The sequence below is a fragment of the Ochlerotatus camptorhynchus genome, unplaced genomic scaffold, assembly GCF_037179485.1.
Source record: "Ochlerotatus camptorhynchus isolate MF236.1 unplaced genomic scaffold, CSIRO-AGI_Acam_v1.1 ptg000267l, whole genome shotgun sequence".
Classification (NCBI taxonomy): Eukaryota; Metazoa; Arthropoda; class Insecta; order Diptera; family Culicidae; genus Ochlerotatus; species Ochlerotatus camptorhynchus.
In genome coordinates this window covers 891,462-911,850 of record NW_027040757.1, presented here as the reverse complement: position 1 = coordinate 911,850, position 20,389 = coordinate 891,462, and the positions used below count along the sequence as shown (strand labels likewise).

At 39.2% G+C, this 20,389-nt stretch overlaps 1 protein-coding gene across 2 annotated transcripts in view; it reads right to left on the bottom strand.

Annotated features, from left to right (window-relative positions):
- ttk (zinc finger and BTB domain-containing protein ttk) overlaps positions 1-8,562 on the bottom strand; it is a 79,973-nt gene extending 71,411 nt beyond the window's left edge. For both annotated transcript variants that reach the window (XM_065227184.1, XM_065227182.1), the window contains exon 1: positions 7,664-8,562. The gene's annotated coding sequence lies outside the window, so the exon portion shown is untranslated. The remainder of the gene's footprint in view (positions 1-7,663) is intronic.
- Positions 8,563-20,389: the final 11,827 nt, after the last annotated feature.

Here is a 20,389-nt window from a genome sequence, read left to right as displayed (position 1 = left end):
AATTCTTTAAATATCAACAAAAGATTCTTGACGATCTACAAATTTCTCCGTAGTTCTACAGATTTTTTTAAAGTTCTGTGTGTTCTTCAGAAATTCTGCAAATTTTCCTAAAAATCTACAAAGTTTTTATTTTTTATTTCTTTATTATCGAGATTTTCAGCCGCAGGCTGGTTCATCTCCCATCTACAATGTTCCTGAATCCCTGAAGATTTAAGATCATTAAAGATCATCTCTGATCTCTGATCTCTGATGTTCACAAAATTTCTAATAATCTACGAACTTCTCGAAAGTTCTGTAATTTTCTCTGTAGATTTTTATGATTCAATGAATATCTGCGAATATCTCTGAACATCTACACAATTTCCTAAATAATTAAAAGACTTTCTAGAAATTTTTGAGCTTTCCGGAAGTTTTAGAAAGGTTTCTGAAGATTTACTATTTTTCTGAAGTTGTGCAAATATCTCTAGAGATTAGCAAACTTAACTGAAGTTCTGTAAATTTCTCTTAAAATCCAAGAACCGCAATAACATTCTGAAAACATCATTTAAACACTCTGAAGTTCCTAAAATTTATTTCAACTTCTATTAAGTTTTCTGAAGTACTGTATTTCTGCTCTAAAGATCTACGAACTGCCCTGCAGTTCAATAAATTTCTCAGTGGATATCCAAACTTTTCTAAAGTTCTGTAAATTTCTTGGTGGATTCTTGTGTTTCCATAAAGTTCTACAGATTTATCAGAAATTCTTGGAAATTCACCAAAGCTCTATAAATTTTCTGAAAATATTTGAACTTCGCTGAAGTTTAAAAATTTTACCTGAAGATTTACGAATTTCTCTGAAGTTGTGTAAATACTTCTAAAGAGACGAACTTTCCCGAAGATCTGTGAATTTTACTGAAGTTTTGCAAATTTTTCTAAAAACGTACTAACTTTCTGACGTTCTACAGACTTCTCTTAAGCTCTACGGACTTCTCTGAAGTTCTTCAGATCTATCTCTTTCGAATTTCCATGGAGTTCTGCAAAATCTTGTACTTTTGTACTTCGCTGCGATTTGTTTTTGGAATTGAGGTACTTTTCTGACATTTAACGAATTTTTCTGAACATCTCACATTTGTTTGAAACTATGAACTTTCTGAAAAATTCCTGCAAATATCTTTAAAGTTCTGTAAAGTTGTCTGAAGCTCCGTAGTTCTATTCCAATGATCTTTGAAAAAAAAAAAAACCTTGAGGCTCAATAATTTCTCAGTAGATCTGCAAACTTCTCTAAAGTTTTGTAAATTTCTCTGTAGGCTCTCGGGCTACCCTGAAGATCTGAAAATTACCCTGAAGATCTTCTAAATTACCTAAAGTTCTCAAAATTTATCAGATAATATTTGAGCTTCCTTGCAGTTTTAAATGTTTCTCTCAAGATCTACAATTTTTTCTGAAACCGTTTAAATATTTTTTAAAAAAATCACCGGACTTCCCTGAAGTTCTGCAAATTTTACTGAAGATCCATTAACATTTCTGAGATTCTAAAAATGTATCAGAAAATCTGCACACTTTCTTGGAGGTCTTCAAATTTCTCTGAAGATCTATGACCATTCTTGTGATTTTTTAAAGTTCTGTAGCTTTGTTCTGAAGATCTACGAACTTTTCTGATGTTGAATAATGTTTCAGTAGATCTCCAAACTTCTGTGAAATACTGTATATTTCATTTTAGATTCATGGACTTGTCTGAAGTTATGCGAATTTCCCTGAAGATTTGCAAAATTTCGCGTATAGTTTTACAAAATGATCTGAAATTATTTTAGCTTGCTTGAAAATTTCTTTGCACATTTGTCTGAATATCTACGACCTCTCTTGTGTATTTTTTTTATGACTTTCTGTAAATTTCTTTGTAGTTCTGTTCTCAAGATCTACGAACTACCCTGAAGCTCAACAAATTTCTCATTAGATCTCCGAACCTCTCTGAAGCTCTAAAAAAAATCTTAGTAGGCTCTCAGACCTGCTGTCTGGCATGCTTATTATTATACAATACATGCTTCGTATTATATAAACACTGTTTTGTTGACCATGCCATGATCCAAGCCATTACATCTTTCGGTCAATCACACTGGAAAATAAAAATCAGTCAAACCATACACAGGACATTATTGAATAGTGAAATCCATACCCTAACGATAACCCAAATGATTGAACTTTTCCACAAATGGTTGGGATGATACTCTGATCACGCTGTTAAGCAAAATAACCATACACATTTTATTAGGGTTGCTGCTGGATGCCATCCAAACACAAATCAAGCGTTCTTTAGCGGTTCAAATCCGTGAAATTTTTCACCTAACTTGCGGCTATTTTGCTGGATGAGTCGAATGAAAATTAAACGCAAACCTATTTCGTTCGACAAATCAAACGTCAAATCTAATCATCCTGTCGAAAAAGTGTGAACGCATCCGAACATTGCATCCGAAAAAAAAAACGAGCAGTCCGCTCGAATCAGACCAACTTATATGCGATAATCAATAAGCTTGAAATGCGAGGAAGAAGAAGAAGAATTGCTTTTGTAGATTTCCTGCAACGAAAAGCTCACCTCTCCAAATTAACAATGCTAGCTGGTAGAGCAAACATTAATTTAAAATTCAGTGAGGGATGCAAATGGGTTGCAAAATCGGAAGTATGCATTTTGGTAGGATTGGATGAAGATACTAAGGGTTATCGTTTATTTGATCTGAAGGCCAGAAAGATTGTCAAGAGTCGGGTTGTTGGATTCATCAACGAAGGGACAATTGAAAGTCGTGAATTGGAAGCTGATCGAGGAGGTGGTCGGACGGTGATCAGACTGGATGTTGAAGAGACTGTGACCAATTATTCCCCAGAGTGACTTCGAAGACGATGATTACGATGCCCTGTTGCCGTTTCTCACAGCCTTCCCAGTCTGATGTTGCGCAAGGTGCGGAGTCGATCCAATCTGTGGAGCCGGACGAGTTGGTCCAATTCAGTGGATTGGCGACTTCAGCAGCAGCTCGACAATGTGAATATCTACATTTCAAACGATCCTGTCACGCCACAAGAAGCGATGTTGCATCCCGATGCCGAAAAATGGAAGGTAGCCATGCAGGATGAGTACGATGCGTTGATCAGCAGAAGGTACCTGGAACCTGGCGAAACTCAGGAAGGCGATAAAATGCAAGACAGAGCACGATTCGAGCGGAAATGTGGACCGACACGAGGCGAGGCTGGTGATTAAAGGATTCTCGCAGCGAAAGGCGGCGCATTGGAAGCAAGGTACGATTTGCGAATCCAACAGATGGACGCCGTCATCGCTGTTCGCCAAGGAGATCTGGAAGAGGAAATCTACATGGAGCAGCCTCCTATGTTCGAAAATCGTCAAAACCGTGAGATGGTGTGCGCTTGAACAAAGCGTTGTATGGACTCAAACAGTTGAGCCGAGTCTGGAACAACAAGTTGATTTCGATGCTGAAGAAGTTTGGTCTTGTAGCAGTCTATGTTGATGACGTGATTATATTTTCCACCGATGGCGATTGTATCGAGCAAGTCAAGGTGTTCTTGAACGAGAACTTCCGGATGAAGGACTTAGGCGAAGCTAAGAGCTGCTTGGGCATACACATCAACCGTTGCGTTAGATCAAGAAGCTTACGTTGAAGCAATGCTGACTAAATTCAACGCAACGAAGACACTGATGCCCGACAAGCTTAACAAGGAAATGTCGCCAGATGGCGAACATTCCGTATCAAGAAGTAATTGGCAGCCTAATGTACGTCGCTCAATGTACCCGACCGGATATTCTTTTCGCTGTGAACCAGCTCAGCCGTTACAATTCAAATCCAGTCATGTATTTGTTCCGTTACCTCCGTGGAACTTCGAAAATGAAACTAGTGTACAAGAAGGATGCCAACGAAGTAGTTATTAGATACAGTGACGCGGACACAGGGCAGATGATCTCGACGACAGGGAATCAACAAGTGGTTAATTCAAGCTAGAATTTCCTGGTGCTGTTAGCGGCAGCTTACGATCGCTTTATCTACGTGTGAAGCTGAGTATATGGCCGTAACTGCAGTAGCTCAAGAAAAAAGCGTGGTGGAAAGGATTGATGTCACAATTCCAAGAGATTGGTTCGATCAAGATCCTTTGTGACAATCAAAGCACAATTGTCGTTGCTAAAGCTGGTGGTTATAATCCCACGCTAAAGCATATCGATATTAGGCATCATCACTATATTCAAGATGCACTGAAGAAAGAAGTGGTCAGCCTGTTTTGGTCCGATTTCCGTATCCACATTTTTTGTTTCAAACAAATAACTCTTGTCTTCAATGAAGCAATCCCAGCAAATAAAGTTCTTCTTGGAGAAAATCACAAAAATTCATAGGGGTACGGTTTTTAAGGTCTGATTTAAGGGATTTTTAAGTCAAAATCACCTGCACCACAACTTTCACAGGATCAAGATGAATCCAATTTCATTCGATTCCTGGGACTTTTTTTCTGTTGGAACGACTATATTTGATTAAGTTTAATCAGCGGGAACGATGGTTATTGAATTTTGATACATTTTTGCGTTTTATGCCCAGAGAATCCTTCGAAATTTATTAGACTTTTGAAAGGTAAATCATGAGTAATTTATGAAAATCGGGCCAATTTTTGGAAGATACTTGATGCAGATTCACCTGCCAAGAATTTTTAAGAGTGAGTACCTTGAGAAAATTAAGAATTCTCGCGCAAAATGAGAAAAGGGCCTGTCATTGTTGATCGATTTTCTTCATCGATTTTCTCTTTCGCGAATAACCCGACTGCAAATGAATTTCCCATTCAGTATGTTGTTTCAGGCGCAAGCTAACATAATCTTCTGTCGAACTGTGCTGCGAGCTTAGCGAGGAATTCGTTTATGTTACCGTGGTAAACCAAAGAGAAAGTCGATGAAGAGAATCGATCAACGAGGATAGGCCCTTTTCAAATGTTACGCGAGAATTGTGCACCTTGCCAGGCAGTTCCAGCATGAATTCATACATGCGATCTGAAATAGAGTCAACAAGTAGGGGAAATAGATGTAATGTCGGCCTAAATGCTGCTAATTTGGACCCATACATAAATTCAGCAATCGACTAAATTTTCAATAGCAACCAATAATATCCATTAGTACCGTCCCAATGACGCGTTCATCTAGATAAAAATGAAAAATAGCAGAATTTTAGCGATGGGCCCAACCTTAGATCCATAGGCCAACATTAGAGCCATTTCCCCTATTACGATGTTTTAGAGACACACATTTTTATCTGTTTTGTCTAGATGTAAAATTCTTCAAGCAGAAAGTTATTACCATTTGAAACTGCCCAATAATGAAACAATGGAAGTCAATAGTTTGCCATGAGAAAATTTTCAGAAAAATGTGCTCATTTCCATTTGATTGAAGAATTATAAAATTAAGTGTATTATCTACCGCAGCATAACCTCAATCTACCTATGCACCCGCTCTTAAAACGTTCACAAATATGAAAATATTACTTGCTTTGAATGAATATCAGTTAAACGAAGATTCTGAGCCTTTTGCAATCGATTTGAATGCTAGATATCACATTTTTAAAGTTGGTGCACAGGTAAAAAGTGAGGTTACGCGACGCCACTGATCCAACGTCTGGAACTATTCCAAGCAGACATGGAAAATCATTTACAATCACTTGCCTCTAACTTTTTCCATCAACAGAATTCCGTAAAACGATGTATGACACTTTTGTAGGTTTTACGATCAACTACAACTTTTGTGAAAAACTCAAATCTGTATCTCTTATGCAAGTGAGAACTAGAGAGAACTAGAGCGCGCAGAACTTGCTACTGTTTTTCAGTGAATGTAATTTACATTCACTGAAAAGCAATGGTGGGTTCTGTTCGCTCTGGTTCATGCATAAGAGATAAAGATTTGCGATTTTCACAAAATTTGTAGCTAACCATAAAAGCTACAAAAGTTTCATGCATTATTTTACGGAATTCTGTAACTGATTTTCCATGCCTGATTCCAAGAACAAAAAATAAGAAATGTTAGAATTTGGATATGATAAACTTGAAGGCATCTGATGAGGCAACGAAAACTAATTTTCAAACTGCGGGTTTCCGATAGCACCTGTCCTCCTTTTCACTAGACTTAGAATTGGGAATATTTCGAGAAAACTAAATCACGGCTCCGTAAAGCTCCCGCGATTGAGCCTTTCAAATAAATTAATTGGAAAAACAATTTTTAGCCATACACTATTTGTCCGGCTTAAATTTTCTCACAGTACAGTCAACAATTCATTCGTAGATGAAGAAAAGTAGCTTGAAATTTGATTCATGCTTTAAAATTGACTGAAAAATCCTGAAAATTTCAGACCTAGACCTAGACCTAGATAAATTTGATATTGCACCCATTTCGTAATTTCTGATTTTGTAAATGATGGCCATAATATTCGCTTAAGTTTTAAAATATTCAAGAACTGGGAGGGTGGGGTCAAAATTACTATTAGAAAAAAAAAACCGGTTTGACCTGATTCCAAGAACAAAAAAATAAGGAATGTTCGAATTTAAATATGATAAACTTGAAGGCATCTGATGAGGCAACGAAAACTAATTTTCAAACTGCGGGTTTCCGGTACCACCTGTCCTTCTCTTCGCTAGACTTCGAATTGGGAATATTTTGTAAAAATCCAACAAACTAAATCATGGCTCCGCAAAGCTCCCGCGATTGAGTTGAAAAAAAAAATCTTTTAGGCATAAACACTTTTTTTTTCTGGCGTAAATTTTCTCACAGTGCAGTTTGCAATTCATTCGTCGATGAAGAAAAGTAGCTTAAAATTTGATTCATGCTTTAAAATTGACTTTAAAATCCTGAAAATTGCAGAATGATCATTATTCTTGTAGGCGAGCAGTTTGAAAGTTCTCGAATTTCCACCTAGATAAATTTGATATTGCTGCCATTTCGTAATTTTTTCTTGATCAATTTTTCATTGTTCAGCTTCGCTTCTACTTATTTTTGATTTGGTAAATGATGGCCATAATATTCGCTTAAGTTTTAAAATATTCAAGAACTCGTGACGTCAAGATCACTTTTCGAAAACACCGTTTTGACCCAATACAAAATAGTGAAATTCAATCGAAGCACAGACTTGAGAAAATCAAAAACTAAAAGTTATTCCTGATCGATTGGAACCCCTGTTATCATAATCGGTTGAGAACTGACGATATGGGAGCAATTAATTGTTTTAGGCGAAAACTTTTTGAGTACCTGCGGTTCATGACCATCACTCGAATAAATCATAAACAATAAATCACCAATAGGAAAGCCAAACAATTTGAACACCGCCCCAAAAACTTGACCGCCCGCCACTGCGTAATGTCTAAATTTTATCCAACTGGGGTTTTCATTCGAAAAAAAAAACATCGCAACACTTGCCACACGCCCCTTGGCTGAAGGCTCTTCCGCCTTCAAATGGAAATCAACTCGATTTCTGTTTGAAAAAACAAAAAACTACAGCATTCACCGACTACTATGATGGGGCATCATCCCGATCCAGTACAGACTCAAATTTCGATGATTATTCACAGATTTTTGCATCAGGATATGCGACCAAAAAAAAGGCGAATAACCTCCCCAATGTATCACAGAACATACAAAAAAAAATCAGTCATTGTTGCCACGTACCTATTTTACATTTTTCTCCTTTCCGGACGAGTTGGTTTTGAATTAAAATAATTTTTCTCCGGCTTATTTTTCCACACACTTCAACTTTTCTCCACAGCACACTGTGCTCGCTTGCTTCCTTTTTATTTTCCTGCGCCGCTTGCTGGGACGGACAACGCGACTACTTTGATTTGTGTATTCGCCCCCCGACGACGATTGCTCTTCGGTTCTTCGTCGTCGTCGTCGTTCTTCGTGTATACTCAGGGAGCAGACAGAGCAAGCGATCCTACACAATGCACACTTCTACTTACAGCAGGAGGGCAGGGCACCAACAACGTCGAAGTGCTGTAGTTGTAAATTCCTTCGCAACAACTTCCTCGGCCAGCGATAAAAACATTTTCCACTCTTTTTCTCTTGAATAGATTTTTTTTTTCTGCTTGGTTTCAACTTTAAGCCGACTCGTTTTGCTCACTGTCGTTTGATTGCTCTTTTCCTATAGCCTCACAGGAATTTTTTTTATTCACATGCTTTTTTTTTCCGGTTAGAACTTTTCACTTTTTCCTGTTTTCCGATCAGAATCTGCGACTTACATATATAATTTTTTTTTTTTTGATCGGCTTAGAGAGGTCGCACTGTACTGGCGCTGATTTTTTTTTATCTTCCGATTCCAAATCCCAAACTTAATCCTTGAACTCACGTTCTCTTCCCAGAAAAAAATAAATCACTTTTGTTTCTTAACAAGTATAATAAACTTAAAACGAAAAAAAATCACAAGTTCCCGCAGTCGAGGAGAGGATCCTTTTTGGCCACACCGCACACCTAACTGCGCTGGAGCGACACTATGCACTGACTGGCAATTTAAATGCAGAAGGTCCTGCGCACTACCAACCGAGAAAGGCGGAAAACGTTGTTACTCAAACCGCGGCACATATCCAACTAAAAGTATTATAAATATAACTTTTTGACTTCCACCACACCAGCACACAACGAGTACGGGTTGGCTGCGAATGGCGCTGACTTCTACACCACACTACACTCAACCGAACCCACACATTCAAGTGACGGACGACTTTACTACGCAGCGAGCTGATCGTGATTCGTAGGAGCTCGGTGATTTCCTTTCGCTTCGGTCGGGATCGTATGCGAATGAGAGAGAGAAGGATAGCGACGTCGGCTCGCCGAGTGGCGAGAGAATGAATTCATTCATCACAATCGGGACGGCACTCACCCTCTGTTCATAATGGGAATTAACTGTTGCGTTTGTATTACGTTGGTGTTCGTTCGGTTGTTGGCTGGTTGTATTGCTATGTACGGATACGGGAATCTTCCTTTTTGTGCAACAGTATGTTTTGTTGAATGAACTTAAAGAGAATAGCGGTGCGCACTAGCGAAGTATTGTGGAATGAATGGGTACATGAGTGATGAAAGAGTACATAGTCGTATTGATGGGGTGTAAAATGTGTATCGGTGTGTATAGAATGAAAAAGGTTTACAAGGTGTGTTAGTGAACTAGGGCTCCACTATATGCCAGCTAATGCTTCCAGCGGATGGTTTTGGAGTCAACTCCTATAGGAAAATAAACAAAAGATAGTGGGAGAATCATGAAAATCATTCATTAATTAATGATTGACTTTGGGATAATGAGTTGATACATTCATTAAATGGGTGGGTTTTCGAGATATTCGAAGTAATGATAGACGATTTTGATTTGTTAGTACCGGACGCATCGTAGATCTATTGTAATAACAATAATTGTATGATATACGTACAATAAGACAGTATTATATTTTATGGTAATTGTATAGTTATTTGTTTTTCCAAAAAGTCACTAAAGTCACTATTTTCATTTTTTTTTTCAGCGTGAATTTATTTCAAGATTGATCATTCTTCTTTTGCAATGTGTAGGATCTGATGTTCCAATCGATGCCTACATTTTATTCTAATTTTCGAACAATTCGAAGATGTGCTTATATAGAGATTTTTGACGTTTATTCGTCACTTTATTTTATCTACAGGGTGTCTAATATTTTGGCTAAATAAAATTCCCTGAGTTTTGCAGGTTTTTCCACATCCTCAACGGATAATCTTCAGGATTATAATAAAGAAACCTATTTTTTAATGTGTTATAAATATGTTTTTTTTTTGTTAATTAACAACACCAGACATTAACGCAAACGTATTTAAGACATGAAAATCAGTTTAAAGAATCAGCTTTACAATCAAAACCAGTAAATGTTGAAGTTTAACACTTACTTAATCTTTTAATTTTGAGTGTGTTGATTTATTTCCGTTTCATGTGTTGATTTATTTCTTTTAAATTTCGCGAAATTTGTAGCGGATTTGAACTATCAGTCGCAAAAATCGCGGAAATATTAAATGATGTCGTGAAAATCACGATGGAACTGATGTGTTATCACAAAAATTGCAGAACTCAATGTGAATGCTTGAATTATTTTAAGAAATAATTATCACGATTTTATACCCAAGTAACCAAAAGTTCTGATAAAAGACTATTTGTGGCTTAGGCAGCTTGGTTGAAGGCGGTCTATAGATTTCTAAGCAGCCTCATTTTTAAGTCGTTATAAGAACTTGAAAGTTCTGGTACTATAATTGAAGGGCATTCTAAGCAGCTTCTGGCGGAACTTGAACGGAACTTTTAGAAAATAAGCTAAAAAAAGGTTTTTTGCCCTCTACACCAATTCTATATTTAATGCGCACTTTTATGAAAGTTAATTCTAAAGTCAAGTCTTTATGAAAGTTGTTTCTAAAGGCAGGTATGAACGTGTATTGATGTATCATCATTAGTTAGTAGTAGTATTGGAGCTGTTTGAAGAATTAAACCCAGTTTATTGCGCAAGAGTCCCAGCTTGAACTGCTACGCCATCTGAGTTATATTAAAGTAAGCTGTTGTCCCGCCTACTGTTGGAGTTTTCAGAGCCACCTGACTGACTTGTATACGAAACACAACTCCTTGATGAATTTTAAATTGTTGTTTGCCCGCATGATATTCCAACACACTTGTGGCGCAGTTTTCTGCGTTCGTAGATCGCATGCCAAATACACGGGTTCGAATCCAGGAAATTACTCTTTATTTTTTTTTGTTTGGATAGAGTATTGATGCACTGCACAAATATAAGAATTATGATTTATTTGAGCCACTGTTTATTTCATATTTACGCACATTAAATTTAGTTACTAATAAAGACTTGTGTGGATTGCTTCATGTGGGCTATGACGGACCTTTTTAGAAGCTTTAAAGTTACTAAGAAGTTCCACTGGGAACTTGTTCGGATCTTTGTTGTGGCCATGTTTTCAGCCTTGCCTGAAGTTCCTAAGCAGTGCTTATGGATGCTTTTTGGAACTTTTTTTGAACTTCAAGTTGCTAAGAGTACGTATCGGAACTTTTTGGAGCCTGAAGTTCCTCGTGTGCTTTCTATAGCTTCTAAAGTAGGCAGAAAGTTGTGTTGGAACTCTATATGCACTTGATGGAACTTGAAAGTGGGTTTTATCATTGAATGCAGAACTTTTGGTTGCTTGGGAAGAAAGTTCTGTCGGAACTTTATTTGAACTTTATGGAACTTGAAAGTGAGTTTTATCGTTGAATGCAAGACTTTTGGTTACTTTGGTTACAAACACGGTGCGGTTTATCCAGCTTTCGATTATTAGTTGCAACATATTTTGAAGTATGGTTACCAATGACTCAGGTGTATACAACTTTTATAATGGCAGAGCTGTTACAACGAGCGCAGTTTTCGCTATTTTCGGGAATTTGTCACGGAAGAAGAAAGTCGACGAACAGAATCTGTCAATGTTACTTAGGACCTAATACAATGTTCAGCTTGAAATGATGTCTCAAAAATTGTGGAATTTTTTTTTAATGGCGCGAATTGTTTATGGTAATTTTTAGGAAAATATATGACGATTTTCTTTTTATCGTGTATTATGATGTACAGAACAGTGATGCCAACATTTAAATCTAATCTCATCTAATCTAATACAAACGCAGCCAGTGCGAGAAAGCATCCTGGAAAATGATTAGGTAAGATAACGCCCAATCATGTTTATGGTCAACATTGGTGTTTGCAGCATGATAATGGAGAAGGGGTCTTCCAAACCGTCATCGCAGGCTAGTACACACATGATTGGAATACTTCTCCTCCAGTAATGCCCATCGCTCCTAGTGACCACACTTCAGACGGGTTTCACTCGGATATTGGCGCTTTCGAAGCTGCTGAATCATCTTTAGCAGTTTAGCTGCTGCACGTGATATCGTCTCTTCAAGCATGCCACCGAGTCCCATACGCCCTCCGCAAAAAAAAAACTGTACCAGCGATCGCATATTTTCTGTGTATTATCAGAATGTCAGAGGTTTGCGCACAAAAATTACTCAACTCCGTCTGCTTTTATCCAGCTGTGATAATGACGTACTTGTCTTTACGGAAACATGACTCCGTGCTGATATTGACAGCAGTGAAATTTCTTCGGATTATGTTTTCTTCCACTGTGATCGCAATGAGTTAACCAGTACTCATTTGCGGGTGGGTGGTGGTGTACTAATTGCGGCCAAAAACTACCTGGTGTGTGAATCTATTTCGATAGCTAACTGTGACAATCTTGAGCAAATTTCAGTATGCATAAAGTCGCAATTTCATTCGCTTTGTGTAGTGGCTATCTATCTTCCACCTAACTCGAGTGCCGAGTTATATACTGCTCATTAGACTGATGCAAAATTTGACTTTTTCGCTCCACTGAGCTTAAATGGTTTCAAATCGGGTCCTGATTAGCCTCTCATAGTTACAACTCATTTGGTTAGAAACAGACTTCGCACAAGCCATTTGAAGTTTACATGTAAATTTCTATGGGAAATCTCAACTTTTTGTTAATTGCCTTCTAATCTTTTTCCATATTGAGCTGCAAAACAGTTCGATAGCCATTCTTATAGAAAATTTTCTCAGCTACAACTTTGTTCAAGATCGTTTCTATGCAAAACGAGACAGGAAAAAGTTATTAATTATTTAATTGATTAGTAAACTTATGACATGATCAAGCAGCTGCTCTGTAGGCAACACTGTATTTTGCAGTGTGACATAGTAGCCATGAATTTTGTGTCCTATTCAACGCCCCAGAAACACCAATGTTGCCTGCTGAGCAGTTGATTGAGCATGATCATAAGACATCAGCGCATTGAACTATTGATAACTTTCGATCCTTGCATTTAATCAAAAAGTGGTCTTCAGCAAAGTTGTAGCTGGGAAAATTTCCTACAAGTACAGTTGAAAGCTTTTGAAGCAAACAGATATGGTGAATTATTAGACAGACATGAACAAAAATCTTGGTTTTACCATAGTAATTCCCATACAAACTTCAAATGGTTTGTGCCATCTCAGTTTCTCACCAAAAGGGTTCAAATTTTGAGAGGTTAGTCAGGATCCGATTTGGAATCGTTTAAGTATTGTGGAGCGAAAACTTCAAATTTTGCATCACTCTACTGCACATACAAGGGCCGTTCAACAAGTGACAGATCGTTTATTGAAGACTGACATAATCCTATCAATCGGTGACTTTAATCTTCCTAATCTGCGATGGCAACTTGACGAGGACATTAATAATTTTATTCGTTCAAACGCCTTGCCTGATACTGAGAGAAACTTTACAGAAGCTATGTTTTCCAATGGCTTGAGGCAAATTAATAACATTGTTAACACGAACGAAAGACTCCTTGACCTGGCGTGCCAGAATCAAGAAAAAATAAATAAATAAATTACTTCAAGTTTGTTAGGTTAGAGATCTTCAGTGAAGTCCCATTAACTTCACAACAGTTGTAGGAACTTTACTGAAGTTCTGAGGAATGAAGGGAAATGCTGAGAATTTCAGTGAAGCTTAATAAGCAAGCTGCGGGAACGTAGGGGATGTAAACATCCTGAACATATTGGGAACTTACTGGAAGCTTTAAGAACTTCAAAGCGGTTCTATTAGCTTAAAAAAAATGTTGGAGGTTGGTGTACAAGACAGGACCGCATTGTTGACGTAGGACTACGAAGTTTTTGTTCGATTTTCTAGTTTGTTGTTTCGGCTATTGTTTTGGAATTAAGTGAATTTCATAACTCAACTTTTTCATAGAAAGTTCTGGTGGCCCTGAAAAGGGCCGATGGTTTGGGTGGTTTAGTATAACCAGTTGATGGTTGATGAAGTGCCTTCCGAGATCGATGTTGTCCTGGGAGTGTTGGAGGCCTTGGGCAATATGGAGGCCCTGCAATACGATCGAGAACATGACACTATGATGGATTGATGATTGACCTTAGGCATGATTGATGGCATCGATGATACAGCTGTGGAGCGAATGAGAAGTGCGTGTATACAAGAAGATTAGTGAAATGTTTCGTTTGTGATATCGAGTTGGATATAAAACTTACCACAATTTTAGATTTCCAGTATCGACAGAATTGGCCTGTGATACAAGAAGTACGCACAGTACCACATACATTCTACCCGAATATTTCTAAAGAACGTCAGGTAAATACATGAACCACCAAGGATAGTCGCTTGGGAAGGGTTGGATGCCAAATTCAACCGAAGATATTTCAACATAAAATCGATGAACTCAACACTCTCCTGCTTCGAAACAGATGTTGAAATCTCCAGTGACGATGAAGAGCATAGTAGCATAGGTGCACATCATCAGGTGACGTGTCAAGAAGAACTTCTTCTGCTTGATTGTGGTACCTAGTGAGAATAAGAATGTTAGATTAAGAATACGAGATTTTCTTATTTTAATTACCTGGTGGAATATACACGCAAATCAGCAACACTCTGGTGTTACTGACGGTAATTTCAGCAGCACAAATGTTACCAAGTTCGTCCGCAACCCTCAGTAGCGTGGTGTTCGCTAAGCTTTTCGATAGTATGATAACTAACCTTAGTGGAGTCATTGTCCTTTTGGTAGATTGCAACTCCTCCAGCTCTCGTACCACCACGGTTTGACTGCACTACGCAGTTGAATGCGGCTATTTCAACTGATGCATTGTCATCCATCCACGTCTCACTCTGAGCCAGCAAGTCCACACCAGTCAGTACATGATCGGAAGCGATATCTGATGAGTGTGCATTGAGACTTTGCACATTCATACTCATCACTTTGCACGCAAAGTTACGAGTCTCTAGCACCTTAACGATCTCCTGTCCAATGGTTCGAAGCCGGTGATTAGACAAGCGCTGAAGCTCTGTTCGCAGCTCTTGTACCTCGGCGAGGAAGTTCCCTTCGCGTGATGAAACTTGAATACATTTCTGGCATTCGTCAAGTACAATCCTTCGATGGATGTGACTCTGGAAAGCCCAACGTATACCAGCTGTTGTTCTTGCCCTTTATCGTACTCGTACACAATCTCCGAAAACGTACCGCCTTGAGACTTGTGCACGGTAAGGGCACTCGCGCTCACCACAGGAATCTGGATCCGCTTGCATTTTATGCTTCTTCTGCTTCTTCTTCTTCTTCTTCTTCTTCTTCTTCTTCTTCTTCGCATTTCAAGCTTAATGCTTATCACATTTTTAGCTTATTGCGTGCCCTCAACATAGTGTTGTAGATGCACTTCCACAGTTATTAATTCGGTTTTCCTCGTAAATCAGACCGGATATACACGTCGAGCCAGACGACAAATGGCAGGCCCTGGATGTTATCACGCAGAACTTCCGATGCCGCTTAGCGCCTCCTTTTCCAAGACCTTTGCCTCCCTTGCCACGACCAGTCATTGATGCTTGTTGTTTGTCGTTGAACAGGTGAATAAACCAAAAGCGTAGTTAGCTACCTGTTATATAGACAACCAGCTCTGCCGGTACCATATTTTCTCGCTTCCCATTGGCTATATACAGTCATGATGATGCAGCTTTGTCAATATTGGGAAATTGCCGTAAAAGCTCTACGCAGATTTCGCCACTGCATGATAATGATAATGTTGACAGGCTACATAGCAAATTTATGGAAATAAGCAATTTCAGAAAAGAGTTCGAATAGAATTTATATAGAGTATCCCCTGCTTTCAAATTTGGTTACAAGATTACAACTCTGGAGAGCAGTGGCGCCGGTGGTGTAGTGGTAAGCGTGATTACATCTCATCCCAGCAGGCCTGGGTTCAATCCCAGTCGGCTCTGCCGGGAAGTTCTGAGGCATAACATCTCTGATCACGTCTTCCTTCGGGGAGTAAAGCCGTTGGTCCCCGGTTTATGAGTTGTGATGGGTCGATAGGTAGGGTCCAGGTAAGGGTAGCATTGGTGCTCAGCACGGAAAAAAAGATCAACGGAAAAAAAACGGAGAGCATTTTGTAGGGTCGTTGGGGGCGTGTGCTTCTGAATTGGTGATGAGTGTGCAAAATTTTACGCAATTCTTCTTCTTCTTCTTCTTCGCATTTCAAGCTTATTGCATATCGCATATTAGCTTATTGCGTGCTCTCAACTTAGTGTTCTAGATGCACTTCCACAGTTATTAATTGAGAGCTTTCGATGCCTGTACCATTTTTGCATTGGTATAATTGTGTGGCAAGTCCAATCATACTTCTATGCCCAGGGAAGTCGAGAAATTTTCCAACCCGAAAAATTCCTAGACCGGACCGGGAATCGAACCCAGCCACCTCCAGCATGGTCTTGCTTTGTAGCTGCGCCTTTACCGACTGAGCTAAGGGAGACCCCGCAATTGCATTCATTACGCAATTGCATCCTTCCTATTCGCACACGCCCAAAGATCGGAGGCGAATGCCACTTCGACATATTTCGTCTACCAACGACTCTCTGATGACTGTGTTGGGGAAGCAGCATATGCATTTATGTAATTGGTGGATTTGTTAGTTATTTCGAAGCTTTTGGACAATGCTTGACATTTACCACTTTTTCAATAGTTTCAATTTAAAAATCAACAGTCGGAAACATTGTTATCGATGCGTAGAAATGTTTCTGATCGATTGGTGATAAGTTTTTTGAAATTGGTCCAGGGGCAGCTAGGTTATTAACGTTCAAAATCTTTCATAACTTCATTTTTCGGTTTTCATAAAGTGTTCCACCATCTTCCCGAAAGACGTAGTCCTACGTAAAAAAAATGCTCATTAGTGTTAGTAGTTTTAGATGATCGCACCTCTCACTTTATTCAACTTGAATCTGTCATAGCTCATGCTGCCTATCACGAGATATTGTTCAACGCAAATTTGGATATACAGTTATGTACAAACGCTTGCACTACCTATGATCAACCTGCATAGATGCAGAATCATCAATACAGCTGGTAGCAACATACAAATCATGGAGCCAACAGCAGAACGGACGCGGTTCTCCTGACTCATCAAGATAATACGACGGACGCAGTTCTCTTGAATCAACAAGATAACACACCGGACGCAGTTCTCCTCACTCATCAAGACGCCAGGCTGGACGCAGTTCTCCTGACCCAGCATGACAACTGCATCGGTGATGACAACGCAGAACGAATGGGAACGGACGTGGACTCCTGACGCAGCAGCTAATTGACCATTGATCGGTAGGCACCATCCATTTTACTAAATTAATCATTCAGTCCCGGGACGGGACTTGACAATCCAGCTTCTTACTCTTCTCCAGACCACAATACACTATTTTATAGTGTGGCTGAATTGAATCTTCGAACTAGGTTTGCTTCAAAAAGGATTAAATTCAGTTCGGATGGTCTGCCCTAATGCATTGATTTCTAAGCATGTCGATATCACTACCATGACAAAACTCGTTAAATAGTGCACCTAAATCGAGCTTTTTTGGGTGGCGGGTGGCAAGTTTGTGAATGGCCAAATGCCTGATGTAAGCCTAGCCGACCTTATATCACCTCTTGAAGCATACCACACATTTTCCACAATACATAGCGTAAACCGTAGTTTTTTTTCCTTTGGTTTGTTTTTTCCGTCGATCTTGTTTTCCGTGCTGAGCACCAATGCTACTGACGTGCCAGGAAGGCAGCTCCCACACCTGGACCCTACCTATCGACCCATCAACTCATGAACCGAGGACCAACGGCTTACTTCCCATCCGAAGGAAGGCGTGATCAGAGATGTTATGCCTCAGAACATCCCGGCGGCGCCGACTGGGATTGAACCCAGGCCTGCTGGGGTGAGAGGTAATCACGCTTACCACTACACCACCGGCGCCGTTAGCACCACTAGTTGTAATTGAAACTTTCAGCAGTCACGCGTCAAACGGGAGCAACACGGAAACAGCAGTCTAGTACGCTTTGGACGTGTATCATACTTGCAGACCGGTGTGAATGTTTCAGTTTAAATTAGATGAACATTTGTGATGTATGGGTGCTTGAAGCGTGCATTTCTCGCTGTGCACTTGGATATCTGATTGGCGTTGACGGCACCGTCGAAAAGTCGTCTCTTCTAGAAGAGATTGACAGTTTCTTATAGGATTTTTCGGTGGAGTGAAAGGATAGTACAAAGTCCGCCATGTTTCACGCACAGTCTGACGTTTGCTTGTGGATTTTACCATAGGAGTAAAGAGCTACAGAGTCGCCGTCACCGCCAATTGCAGGCAAAGAGAGTAATGGAGAAAGAGAGCGCAAAAGCTCGCTCTCACTTTCTTGTCAGTTGTAAATCTCTCAATTATCGATGGTTGCGCCGGTGCGCCTGTTAAAACTTATGAGGTTCCCCTGGCTCATACTGATAGTGTTGTTCTGATGAATAAAAAGTTGATTAATTCAAGTTTGCTACCCAGGGGACTTCATGAATTTTCTCTAGATTTTGACACTGTTTTGTATCAAAAAATGTTTTCGGAAGTGTTTAACGGAAATTCTTCATTACGATTCAGTCGAAAGATAACTCTTCGACTTCCTTGTGATAAAAACGAGAATTAGTTAAGTTTTGCAATTCCTCCTACTTCGGTTAACGCGAAAAGGGGCATAGAAGTTTTATTTACACAAGATGATAGGCCCTCCAAATTTTACGTTAGGTAGTAATAGAGAATATGTCCTTCAAATTCATGGAGCATTGACAAAAAAAAAACAAAAATTAATATGTGGTGGTAAACTATATAACGAACAAAGTTTGGTGCACAGGTAAACAAATGAGCACGAGTGTAATCAATTAAAAATGAGCATGAGTTTAATCAATTAAAAACTTGGTGAAATAGTGATGAAAAGTGTTTTTTTAAAAATGGAATGGAAAGAAACCCATAATTATACTTTTTGCGTTCTTAAATCGAAACCAAGCAAATTGCCGTTGCTGTGCGGAAGCTCATCGTGCGAGACTGTGAAAATCAAATGCCTTTGCGTAAAATTGCAGCCATGTATACGTAGTAAGTTATTTGAGGGCCCGGAAGGTATGGAAAAAAGTGATCAAAGAAAACCTGCAGCTAACCATATTTGAACATACTGTGCGTTCTAGACTCCGTGACTCAGGTTTGAAACATATACTGACAGTGCGTCGCCCATTGATTCGAAAGCAGAACAAAATGAAACGATTGATGTTTAATTGAAAAAATACGCCGAAAAACCTGTTGAGTTTTGAAAACAAGTTCTATGGAGCGATGAGAGTAAATTGGACCTCTTCGGGACCAAAGGGCGTCAAAAATTATGGTGTGGGGGTGCTTCGCGAGGTCAAGAGTTGGAAATTTAACAATTGGGGCAATTTGACCATTGATGGAATATTGACAGCTGACAGGTATATTGACATCATCAACGAGAATTTGGAGCCTCCCCTCGAGACCCATCGAAACATAGAAATTACCACGAACCCCTCATTTTATCTGTCAAAATTTCATGGCGAATCAAAACAAACATAGTGTAGTACTAGAGTTTCGACTAGAATGGGGTAAGTTAATCGATTTGCTTGGGACCAATAGGCTAGTCAAGTAGTGCGCCAATTTAAAATCGTTAGTTTCCACCGGTTCATATTACGAAGTTATAGCAATCAAACGAAAAAAAAAATCGATATGAGCACTTTATTTTTGCCAGTACTATATGAACAACCGAAAAATGTTAGAGTATTTTAAAGGTGTTATATCATGGAAATTTTTAGAACATTGTGAACGATTAAGCTAAGTTTATAAGCAAACATCAACAAAGTTTCATTAATAAAAAAAAAAACTGGGGGAAATTTTAGCAAGCACCGATATTTTCAGGAAATTATGGTGAAATTCTAAAAAATTCAGATATTTTCATGATATTCAGCAAAGTTAGGAGAAGTACGAGCACGATCAGATAACTTCAGAATAATCCTAAGGAAATTTTGAGTTCCGTCTCATGGGATATTCCGAAAATTCTATGATTGGTCCGAAAACTTCAGAAGCGTCAGGTAATTATGAACATAACGGGTGTTCAATAAAAAATGAGAATGATTTCAATACCTTTCTGTAACTTAAGCAAAGAGCGTAAATTTTTTCTCTCCAAGCCAAGAGAATTGCTCTCTGGACTCCCTAAAAATGGGTGGCATGTTTCTTTTCGCTTGGGTGCTGTCAGTTCAATCGAAGATGGCGTCGAAACAGCAAGCACTCCGCGAGCGTGTTGTACGGTTTTACGAAACGCATGGTCATCGTGGAAAAAAGTTTACGGTAGACCACTTTCGAGACGAAAACGTGCCCGTGAGTATAGTTTACCGGATCCTGGCATCCCTGAGCGTGGAGCGGAAGGCCGGTAGCGGCCGTCTGGTGAAGATAATGACGAAGAAGAAGAAGGAAGCGTTGAAAAAGTTGTTCGACAACAAGGACGGAACGAGTTTGCGTGACGCCGGCCGAAAATATCAC